The following is an 11,950-nucleotide window of genomic DNA, read 5'->3' as shown; positions in this document are numbered from 1 at the left end:
CGAGAGAATGCGAGGCGAGGCCGGCTTCCTAGCGGCGGGCGGCGAGAAATGCAGCTGTCCCTGCACGGCTGCCGGCGGGGCCGCAAGTGGGGCCGCGCGGGGAGGAGCGGGGCTGCGGGCGGGGCGGGGGCCCGGCTGCAGCGCCCCCAGACCCCCTCCCGATGCCCGACCCCTTTCCAGCGAGGCGGGGAGCGGGAATGGGGGTCCGGAAACCAATACGGTTGCAGAGGGCGGAGAGGGGGGCACCCGGTGAAGATAGGAAAATCCCCTCCGTGTCACCCCCGCACCAGCCGCAGTGACTCCCCGCTTGCGGGCAGGAGGGCGTGAGCGCGGAGCCTCGGTCCCCCGGGCGGAGCGGGGTGGGGAGCGTCCTGCCCCTGCCGGCTGGAGAGCAGCAGCGGGAGAGGGCGGGTCGGGAAGACCCGAGATCTTCGAGACTCGGAGGGGAGCCTGAGAGCGGAGCTGCCAAGAGCAGGGCTGCCCCGGGAGCTTGCAGATGTATGCCAGGAACCCAGGGTGAGGGTGCAGAATGTGGACGCACAGCTGGGGTTGGGACACCGACATGTGGGGGAGGGCGGCTCCCTGGGAGTTTGGGACTTAGGAAAGGGAACAAAATCAAATGCTGAGGTCAAAGGAGATGGTGGGGAGGGGGCAGGAAATCAAAGCTATTACTCATTCTCACCATCATATACCACCTGCCATCTCCCCATTCACCACCTCCTCTCCCGGCTTCCCCAACGTCCGGGTCACTTCAGAGGCTTCTGAGCCCTGGGAGATTTTCCCCTGAAGAACTCGTTTAATAAATGGGAAATCGACTTTGGCTATTCTTTTCCCACGTGGTTTGGTTTCAGACTCCAATTTGGGGGTGGGTAGGGTGGGTCAGATGGTGACCTTGCTTTGAAGAGGAGCTACCTAGAGGACCTGAGGAGGGTGAAGGCCAGATGCAGTTCCAGCTCTGCCCCCCAAAAGCTTTCAAAGGGTATGTACCTTAGTGCTGGAATAGCCTGCTTTAGAGACCCACTTGCCCACCTTGGCCCAGATTGCTGGGAATAGCCCCGTCTCCCCACCTCCAAGGGCTTGCAACCCTCTAGCCTTGCTGAGATAGATCAACATGCTCAGCCACAGAGACATCTGATGGTAAAAACCACAAACCAAAGTGCCCCAGACACCAACGTATTTCCATCATCTGCATGTCAAGGGTAAGTTTTTTCAGCAAGTTGGGAACCTGGGAGGGGGAGAAACCTCAGAACCGTACCCTTCTTGGGTAGGCCCAACATTAGGTCAGCATGTTGAGCTGAGCTCGGGGACTGGGTTCCCAGACCCTTCTGAGGATCTCATCTCTCCTGCTGCCCTCTCCCCAAGCTTCTTCATTCCATGGTACATCTATTTCCGGGGTCCCTTGAAACCCCAGGAGCTGGTCTCTAGACCCCAAGTTAAAGATTCATAATCTAGAGGCACTGACCCATGCCTCTATGCTGACTCCTTGTAACTGAGAGCTCAGGATTTATCCTCCTGGACAGTATAGTCTAGATCATGTTATCAAGTACGTTACCTTATACTTACCCACAGTGCAGTTCCTCTGCCACTTTTCTGCTTACTTGCAAGATCCCCTGCAGTTCATCTCTGTCACCTTGGCATTTCGGAACCAGGAAAATACATCTGCAAACTTGGAGATTTCCCTGTTTACACTTGCTTCTGTATTGCTCATAAAAACTTTAAATATATTATTAGTATAGTCGTTAATAAAACCAATCATTGTAATGAACACTCTTCCTTGAAGCATGCTGTTCTTTGGGTTTTGCTAACATACTTCTCCTTTTGGGTCTATCCTCCTGGAAGCTTTTTCTCAGACCCCTTACCTACTTGTTACCACCCTGCCCTTGACTCCCACCACTGCCTCGAGCTCCCAGGGTTCCAGGGCAGATCTCCTTCCTGTGCTCCAGCCCCTCACATCAGCTGCCTACAGAAGGTCTCCACCTGTGGGTCCCTTAGACAACTCAAACTCAAGGAGGCCATTCCCTCCCCAAGCCACACCCTTATCCTCTCCTGAATGCAGGTCTGTGGCTCAGGCTGGAAACCTCAGTACCTCATGCCCCTTCTCCAGGATTCTACTGGTAATCAGGTCCTGTTCATTCCTCCTTCTCTCTTCCCCTCCATCGTTCCTCCAGCTTCTGCCTGGTTCAGGCCCCTGTTGTGTCTGCTCTTCTTAGAGGATGAGGTGTCTGTTTTGCCTTCCAGCCCAAATCCTGCCTGCTTCAGGAGCCTCTATTAGATCTTTCTCTCTCCCCATCTGTGCTTCAAACCTACAAACACTTCAGGATGCCCCTTCTAAGAAAACCTTGCTCCAATCCTGGCCTGCCCTTAACCATTGCCCTGTTTCTCTCTTCCCCATTCATCAGTACACTTCCTCTAAGAAGCAGCCATACACACTCTCTCTGCTTCCTCTAGTCCCATTCAATCCTCGACTTCCTGCAGTCCAGCTTTCTTCCCCATCATTCTAGTGCAGCTTTCAATGGGAGGCACTGGCAGGATCCTGGTTGTTTCAACCCATGCACCTCCTCCCTATCCCACTCCTTGGCTCCATTGCAGGCCTGGATGCTCTTAATGCCTCCTTGAAATTACTCCTACCCTACGGCTTCCTAGCCTCTTGAGTTTTCTACCAACTCCTTCTCTTCTTCAGCTCTGCCTGCCCCAGGGACTTCTCCAAGGCTCAGTCCTCTAACTTTCCATAAACCCCTCTTGCCAGGATGTTCTCACAGAGGTAATAGAGTGGAGCGGGTACCAACCCCTCATTGCTCTGTTTGCGTGCTGCATGACTTTGGGCCCTTTACTTAACATTTTCTGTGCCTCAGTTTCCCCATCTGTATTCAGGACTAACAACAGTGCCTACTTCAAAGAACTGTGGTGAAAATAAAACAAATCCACACATGTAAAGGGCACAGAGCAACACCTGACATATTACATATTCAACAATTGCTAGTATTGTTATTAATGATATTATTACAGTATCTACTCGCAGATGAAGAGTGCAGATGACCTATCCTGCACCCCATTCCCTCTCTTGAGCCCCCTGACTGGAATGTGTGGTTGCCATGGGATAGGCTGTCCCACAGCCACCTTACGTTAGGCATTGCAGGCCTGGAAGCCATCATCTCCACATCCTCCTTTGCTAGAATTCTCTGGCCTGGATAAGGGCACCTCCCATCTACCCAAGCTACACACTTTACATGCTGCCTTCCTCTTCTCCCACATTCAAACCCCTCACGAAACTCAGGGCTTGCTGCATTTGGAATCCGATCCCTCTCTATTCTGCTGCTCTGCCCTGGTTGAGGCCCTGATGCAAGAGTCCTGCCTTTCCATCCATTCTACTCAGTGCTAGCAGTTATTTTCCCGAAGCATAGATTGGAGATGCCTCTGCCCTGTTGAATGGGGTAGATGACTCCCCATTGCTTGGAGAATTAAATTTAAATTCCTTGGAGAGGCCAATCCCAGTCTGCCCTTCACCTATGTTTCAGCTCCTCCTCTTGTTTCTTGTCCCCATGCCACCCACCCACCGCCCCCTTGCTAGAACCAGCTAAGAACACCTGCTCTTTCCACAAAGTAATTAGGAAGGTGATGGAAGCCTTTTGCTGAGTCTCTGGCTATATTAAGCTGAGATCTTTGGGAGCATGTGCCATTATCTACTGTGAGGATGAGGCTAATGGACAGCTGTTGGGCTCAGGCTTGGAAGGGGTGGGCTCCACCTGGACCAAAAGGAAAGCAGGATAATTTCCTTCTGGGATTTCCACAGCCCAGGGCAAATGCCAGGGCATGAATGGTGGACAAGAGCACACGGCTGCAGCTTTGGAACAAACCACATTGTCCCTGCCACCATGAGACCCACTCCTCCTCCTTGAACCACCAAAGGCAGCTTAACAAGGCCCAAGACAAAAAGCAAGTGGTGTAAACATCCAGATAATTTGGATAATCCTGTCCCTTCCTCTATCTTGACTGATTTTTTTTTTGTCTTTCTCATGACCGGTAAGGGGATCGCAACCCTTTGGTGTGGTGTCACCCACACCGCTCTCAGCCAGGGAGCGCGCTGGCCAGTACCTTGACTGATTTAACGAAGAAGCTCAGAGGAAACTTTTAAAGAATTGGTAACATCACTTGGGGATTTGAAAGAATGCATGGGTGAAATGTGGAAGCAGTGCCCCCCCACCAAATGAGTAAATGACCCCCATCTGGAATAATAACTAGATGGATGCCTGTGGGATTGCCAGTTGGATGCCCGTCTGAGAGGATTCCTGGGGACCCCACCCCTTCCCCAGAGCACCAGCACCAATATAAGTGGTGTGGTTCTTTCCATGAACCCTCCTTTTCCTGCATAACAAATTGCTCCCTTGAAGTCCCCTTGTCCATCCTGCCAGCCTACGTAGAGCACATGGTATTACAGCTGGTCTCTTCATGAGCTCCTGAGAGGTAGGGGATGTCTTCCATCCTAGTGTCTATACCTCCCAGCCCAAGGCCTGGCAGGTCCCCAAGAGTGAGTAAATATTTGCCAAAGGACTGACTTCTAACAGGTGGGTAAGATATGCCTGGTTTGCCCTTACAAAATCCATGTGTTTTCCCCTTTATTAGTAATAGTTTGTAAGGCTCCAGAAATCCTGCCCTCCTGTGCAGAGGCTGCCAGCTTGTCTTCTCCAAGGTGGTGTGGTGGAGATTAGGCGTAGATAAATGGAGTCCCATATAACAATTAAAATTGTTTCTAAAGAATGTCTGTAAAAATGTTCATGATATAGTGTGGGAAAGGAAGGCTACAAGACAGTATATGCAATAGGATCCCATTTATTTATTTTTATTTAGTTATGAACACAGAAGACTAGAAGAAAATATGCCAAAATGTTAAAAATTGTTGGACAAGGACTTTATAGGTAACTTTTATTTTGCTGTTAATATTTTTCTAGATTTTCCAAATTTTCTGCATTGAACATACATTCCTTTATAATCCACTATATATATATGTATATGCACCTATATTTAGCCTTCAAAATTATTATGATTGGAAGGAAGAAGGTTAAACATAAATAATTTTCTTCTATAATTATGTTTGACTTAGGTTATTTCAACCCAGTTCCATGAACATTTTTGTTCACCTCTCGTGTGCCCATACTGAGACCCCAAAGATGAAAAATGTATAGCCTCCCTCGCCCAAGCCTATGGGGAAGGTAGATGTGAAGCATCTGGCAAATAATACAAGGCAGAGTGTAACACGTGCTAAAAGCAACCAGAGGGTTCTGGTACTACAAAGGGAGGAAGTGGTTGATTCTGATGGGGGAGAGGTCAAAGAGGGCACCTCAGGAGAGCTGGCATTTGAGCTGTGCCTTGAGAGATGAAAATGATCTTACCTGGGGATCAAGGCTTTCCCACCAGGGGGCACAGCCTCAGCAAGGGCGTGGAGGTGGGGATATTGAGGCATATTAGGATGTGGATGAATATCCACTGTGGCCAGAGCACAGGGCGATGGCAACAGCAGGGTGGGGGGAGGCTAGAAAGAGCAAGAGGATGTGACAGTGAATGGTCTGGAACACCAAACCAGGTAATCAGCAGTGGGTGGGGAGGGCGCATCCAGGGCTTTTTGAGAAGGGGTATGTTACAGGTTCACGCCTGAATTTCAAAATAAAGTATTAAAATTTACTTTGATTTTCCTGACAACACCAAGAGTTGGGCTAGTGAGGTCCCCAGCCCTGCACTGGAGCAGCTCCGGAGTAAAGCCCAAGCATTTGCTACAAATAATTCACAGAGGCCAGAGGAGAGTTGCTGGCCCCAGGGATTAGGAGGTTCAATCTGGCTTGGAGCAGCAGATGCCTTTTTCCTCCTGAACTCCCTCTAAACCCTCAGAGTATAGTGTAGTGACTAAGTGCCTAGACCTTAGTGCCAGTCAGACCAGGGTACAAATAAATTCCTGCTGTACCACCTATTAGCTAGGTGACCTTGGGCTAATTACTTAACCTCTCTGGTTCTTATTTTCCTTATCTCTAAAATGACATTAAGAATATCACCTTCTTCCTCACTAGATTAAAAATAGTAATAATAAATGATAATGTTTCTTGAAAATTTACAATGTGTCTGCCTTGTTTTAAGCACTTTGGCTCATCTCATCTAATCTTCAGAAAAATCCTAAGAGCCAGGCATTATAGATGTGGAAACTGAGGCTCAGGGAGATCAATAAATTGCCCAAGGTCCTACAATAACTAGTGGAACCAAGATACAAACCCAGACCGTGGCTCCAGGGCCCATGTACTTCACTACACCCCTGGAGATAACGATAACAGTAATAATAAAAAGCAAACACCTAATGCTTCCTGTGTGCCAGTAAACACCTACATATGATAACTCATTTACTCTTCAAAGATACTGTAGTAGGTACTACCATTAGCCCCATTTCACAGACAAGGAAACTGAGGCACAGAGAGATTAAGTAACTTGCCCGTTTCTTTGCAGAGCTGGATAAGAACTCGGGTGGTCTGGCTGCAGAGGCTGCTCCTCATCACTCTAATACTCAGTGGATAATGCCTGTTTTTCTTATTGTCATTCTTATAATTACAAGGAGGGATACCTGAGATCAATTTAGTCCAGATGTTCAGATCTGGTTCTTCCCAGCAACGAAGATCTATAGAGGAGGTTGGGGGTGAGGCAGGATGAGTATTCCTGGGTGCACTTGGGGAGCAGGCACCACAAGCAGAAGAGCCTTATGGACTTGGTGTCCTGGGGAGGGGTCCTCCTTCCCAGTTGAAGAGAAGAGGCCTCTGCTGAGCCAGTAAATGCCAGGAAAAGGAGAGAAAGCTGGCACTATCTCTGGGTACTAGTGGGAATGGCAGAAGTGTCTTATTCTTTGGAGGAAGAGCCTCACTTGTGTTGCACAGCAGCCAGTTCCAAACTCCTTGTGAGTGGAGCACCCTACAGAGGGCTGACTGAGGTCTTTGAGGGAGTTTTTATTTACGTAGTGTTTCTTTTAAAAGGGAAAACAGAAACCCCTCCCCACAGCAGGACTGAGACCCTCTGGGCAAGAGGACCCTGAAGCTGTGGACGGACTGTGTTCCTAGGGTCCAGACTGTCAGCCCCAAGTCCCACACTTGAGCCTATATGGAGTGCTCCCCTTGGGGCAAGGGAAGGTAGAGCCTGGGCTTGGTTCAGGTCTGTTCCCTAATCAGGCCAGTGTCACATTGTTGCGGCAGGTTAGAGGAGAGCCACAGCTGGGGGTAGCAGCATAGCAGGGCACACCTACCACTGCAGGGCTGGTTGACAGGAAGGCTGAATTGAGATTTAAAGGAGCAAGAGGATTCAGTCATTCATTTATTTATGAATTCATGGATTATTATTTTCTTTCAGTAGCTTATAATTTATTATTATCATTATTTATTTTGGTGCTTAGATTGTTTCAGATTTGACAACTTGTGGCTCCTGATATTCCTCCGATTCTTTCCGAATCTTCTTTGAGCACTTCTTTACTTTCTTGTGTAAAGAGATGTTTTGCCCATCATGGTAAAGATTGAATCAGACCATCAATGGATGTTAAATCTAGGGGGAAATTTTGATGAAGAGTAGTATATTTGGGTGGTCTTAAAGTGTCTCCCCATAGACTATTTATTAGTTGTAAGGAGGAGGAGTAATTATATGGTGGAGAAATTGGGCAACACCTTGAGTGAATGTTCAAAATTAACATCATCTACCAGGGACAGAGGAACATCATGTGCCTCCAGATGTGATATCTTTCAGTACTCCAGCTGAGAATGCATAAGCTCAACTTAATCATGAGGAAACACCAGACAAACACAAAATGAGAAATGTTCTATTAAAAAAATAAGGCAGGGGTCTTTATTTTTTTAAATGTCAGCTATGCAAATGTTTCAGAGTTAAAGAGGTGAAAGAGACATGACAACTAAATGCAATACCTGACCCTAGACTAGATCTTGTACTGGAGAGAAGAAAATGCTATAAAGGACATAATTAGATCAACTGACAAAACTGGAATATGGTTGGTTGGCAGATTAAATAAAAGTATTATATAAATGTAAATGTATGAAATTAATAACTGTGCTGTGGTTTAAGGATATATCCCTATTTTTAGAAAATACATGCAGAAGTATTTAGGGGTAAGGACTATGATGTATAACACCCTGGAATGGTTAAGGAAAAAAATTAGATAGAGCCCACAAGTGATTAAGCCAAGGGATAAAATGTTAATAATAGGTGAATCTGGATAAAGGGTATATAGGTGTTTCTTGTACTATTTTTATTTTTGCTTTTTTTTTTTTTTTTTTTTTTAAGTTTGAAACTATTCCCAAATACATTTTTTTTAATTTTCCAGGCTCACTTTATGTTTTCCCTAACCAAGCCCTTAAATCAGCTTTTTCTCTAGGAGATCCTACTGAACAGGAGTATTTAACCACATTGTAAAAGTAGGTGAATGAGAAGGAAAAGCATTTCTAGTATGTGGAACAGCATGATCAAAAGCAAGGAAATGTGAACCATAAGCGTAGATGGTGGAAGGGACCGGTGCTGGCCAAAGTGGGTGAAAGGCTAACCCAGTAAACGCAGCCCTCCCAGCTTCCTACGGGCCTCGCCCCATTCACTCGCACACGTGTGATTTGGATACAGGATACAATAAACCGACAGATTCATCCGTCCCCGAGGCGGCCAACGCTATATTGGGGGCATGTCATCTGCGGAAACCATAGACCCGAAAGTCATCTATTTACACAGAATCGAGTACGACTCCTGTTGCAGTGTAGAAAGTCAAGCTGCACTGAGACGCGAGCTTCGGCTGGAGTAGCAGACGCTCGGTGAATGAGCGCCTCACCGACACCCGACCAATCAGAGCGCAGGAGACGTCAACCAATCCCAGCTCGGCGGCGCCCCAGCCCGGGCGGGGCCGGCACGCCCACGAGCTGTTTGTTTCGGCTCCTCACCGGCCCTGGCTCCAACTCTAGTCTATCCTGCAGGGAAAGAGACGGAGACGAGGCCAGGAAGCCGGCAAAGTAGATTAGGCAAAATGGTGCAGGGCATCGAATGCTAGGCCTAGCAGATTGGGCACCACAGCAGGGTGAGTGATCCAGCCATGGCGATACCCACATTTGCCTTGCGCTCTGCACTGCGGGGCTTCTCTCTTCAGATCCTTGAGTCCAGGACCCCCTAAGGAGAGGAGGTGGAACTGTGAGGGCTGACTCAGGAATCAGGGTCTAGAAGGATTCAGGCTTCTCTCCCCGGACCTACCTGGGTAGGTGGCGGTGCTTCCTTTCTTCTTGGGAAGGAAGGAGGTAAGGCTTGTGCCAGGCTTGCAGATAGGTATTCAGAAGAACGAACTCCCTGATTATCAGATTGTGAGATTGCAGAGGGAAGTTGTACAGGCACCTTATCTGGATATAGTGAATGTGGGGGAATGAAACGAGATGGAGCAAGCTTTCTAAAGCAGGACACCATCCCCGCATGGGCACATATCAGATCTCCCAGCCTGGTGATTCTTCCCTGGGTCTAACCTGAAGCCTCCTTGCCACATCTCTGGCCAGCCCCCAATAAGCTGCTTTTCAGACGTGTTTTCCATCTAATTTTCTCATTCCTGTGATGAAGCTCTGGTTCCCATGCTGGATGCCAACCCCCAAAATCTCAGATCTGAGGTGAGAGTACTGAAGCAATACAGGAAGGCATTCAGCTCCTTTGCAGGTCTTTCAGAGGATGCAGTTGGTGCCTTTGAGCAAACTGATGTTTCCATGACTGAGATAGAAAGTAGGAGGATTGGGTGAAGACTAGGTATGTTGAATGTGAGGCTTCCTACTCTGTACCAGGCACTGTGCTAAGCACTTTACATGAATTTGATCAAAATTTCACTGGTTTGGAGCTATTGTCATCCTTATTTTATAGCTGAGGAAACCGAGGCCACAGAGGTTATGTACTTTGCCCAAGGTCACACAGTTCCAAATGGTACAGCTTGGATTTACACCCAGGCCTGTCAGATTCCAAGCCTCTGCTCTTGATCACAGCCTTGTATTACAGCACCTCCTGACTGTCCTTTAAGCCTAATCTCTCTCTGCTCTGGATACTCTGGGGGCCCTTCTCGCTTACCTGGATGTTTGCTCCTGTTTCTGGCCTTGGTGTGTGGTTCCTTGCTGTGTTTCAGGCCTCCAGGACATTGGGACTTATCAATACAGGGAAAAATCAGCAGAAGTCACAGGCTGCCATAGCCCCACTAATTTGGAACGAGAGATTTAGGGACTGTGGCAAAACTTTTGGAACCTACAGTCTAATTTAGGAACTAGCCTCCCTTCTGGGGATGCTGGACTACTTCCACCTTTATTTTGATATCTCCCAACTCCTGTTATACCAAGGAGTATAACAAGGAACAAACTAACCGCATGAAGTTACAGGGGAAGATTGCAGAAGAAGCAACATTTAAACTGGACTTTGCTGGATGTCTAGGTGTTCACAGTGGAGAAAATATGTTGGAAGGGTTGGTTGTGGGGAGAGCATTCAAGGCCTAGGGAACAGCATAAGCCGTGGCTGTCTTCTTTCTCTCTTTCTTCCCAGAGACTCTTCCCCTCCTCCCATTCTTCTCCCTCAGAGATCCCTGATAGCCAAAAAGCCTCTGGTGTTGACAAAGTGACAGAACTTCCCCCGTGCTGGACAGGGCCACCTTGAAATCAGGGTTTACTCTCTTGGGATGGAGGTCTGGGATTCCAGGAAGGGGTGAGTCCCCACCTCTTCCAGCAGGAATCAGCTCAAAGTTCCTCACTGTAGGGAGATTCTCTCCTAATCACTTAAATCTTGCCTGTTTCTGGAGCTACTGATTTTGTCCTTCACCTGGCTGAGAAAAGTAGGTCTTTTCTGCCTATTGACTGAGCCTGACTCCAAGTCTTCTGAGTAATCATGTTCAGCCCAGATCAGGTTCATGGAGAGGGGAGGGGGGCAGGGTGGGAGTGATGCCACAGGGAGCACAAGGACATTTTCTCCAAAATCTTTCTTCCCCCTTCCTTAGCCTCTTCCTAACCTCCAGAATTTCCTTTTCTGCCTCCCCCACACATTCGCAAAACTGATTCTCTGTCCCTTTTCCTACCACTAACAAAGGTAGGAATTTTGTGGCTCATGAGCAAGGGCCTTGAGGATCTAGGCTGCTTCATCAGATTTCTGAATCTGGCTGACTCTATAGGACCATGGCAGAAAAGGCTCTGGTGGTCCCCAACTGCTCCTGAGACTGACAGACCTGGCTCCCCATCCCAGTCTCTGAGGCTGGCTCTCCTCTCCATGAGCAGCGTCTAAAATTGGCACATCTGCCCCAGCCTTGGACCTGAGCACTGACTGCCAGACAGAGCTGCTGGTCCAGTCACTGGAAGAGCATGTCCCTTCCAATTCCCCTTGGTCTCCTCATTCTCCCCAGCTGTCATGCCAAAGGAATAGCTCACTGGCAGAACAGAATGTTTTCCTCAAATGTCCACCTTCAGCTTCTGACACAAACAAATGCAGGTGGACCTCACTTTAAGAAAACTCCACAAACAATGAGAATTTACAAAACACCTCAGAAAATTCTTCCTGTATGGTTAACAGTTACATACACTAGAAAGGATTCACTCCAGTAAGAGTACTGATTTTAAATTCTTATTTTATGCACTCTTCAAGGAGAAATTTAAGGGTTGGGAGGGAGGTGGGATGTTAACAATCAGGGATGAAGAACATTTCTGAAATTATGATGTGGTGATACAGAATCTGAAGTATGAAAATTTATTTCCTTTATCATCACAGGCCAATTTTTGTAGTGACATGTCTTTAACCCTAATGGTCCAGGGCCAATATCTGGGTCAAATGCCTGTCTTGGGAAGAGGAAGGCTAACTAGCCAATTCCTAATGGACAGGTACAGGAGAGGGCTGGATCACACAAAGATCCAAAGTAAAGGGCCCTCCATTCCTTTCTTGGGAACTA

Source organism: Galeopterus variegatus, unplaced genomic scaffold (genome assembly GCF_000696425.1).
Source record: "Galeopterus variegatus unplaced genomic scaffold, G_variegatus-3.0.2 Scaffold133, whole genome shotgun sequence".
NCBI lineage: Eukaryota > Metazoa > Chordata > Mammalia > Dermoptera > Cynocephalidae > Galeopterus > Galeopterus variegatus.
This window is presented reverse-complemented; position numbering follows the sequence as displayed.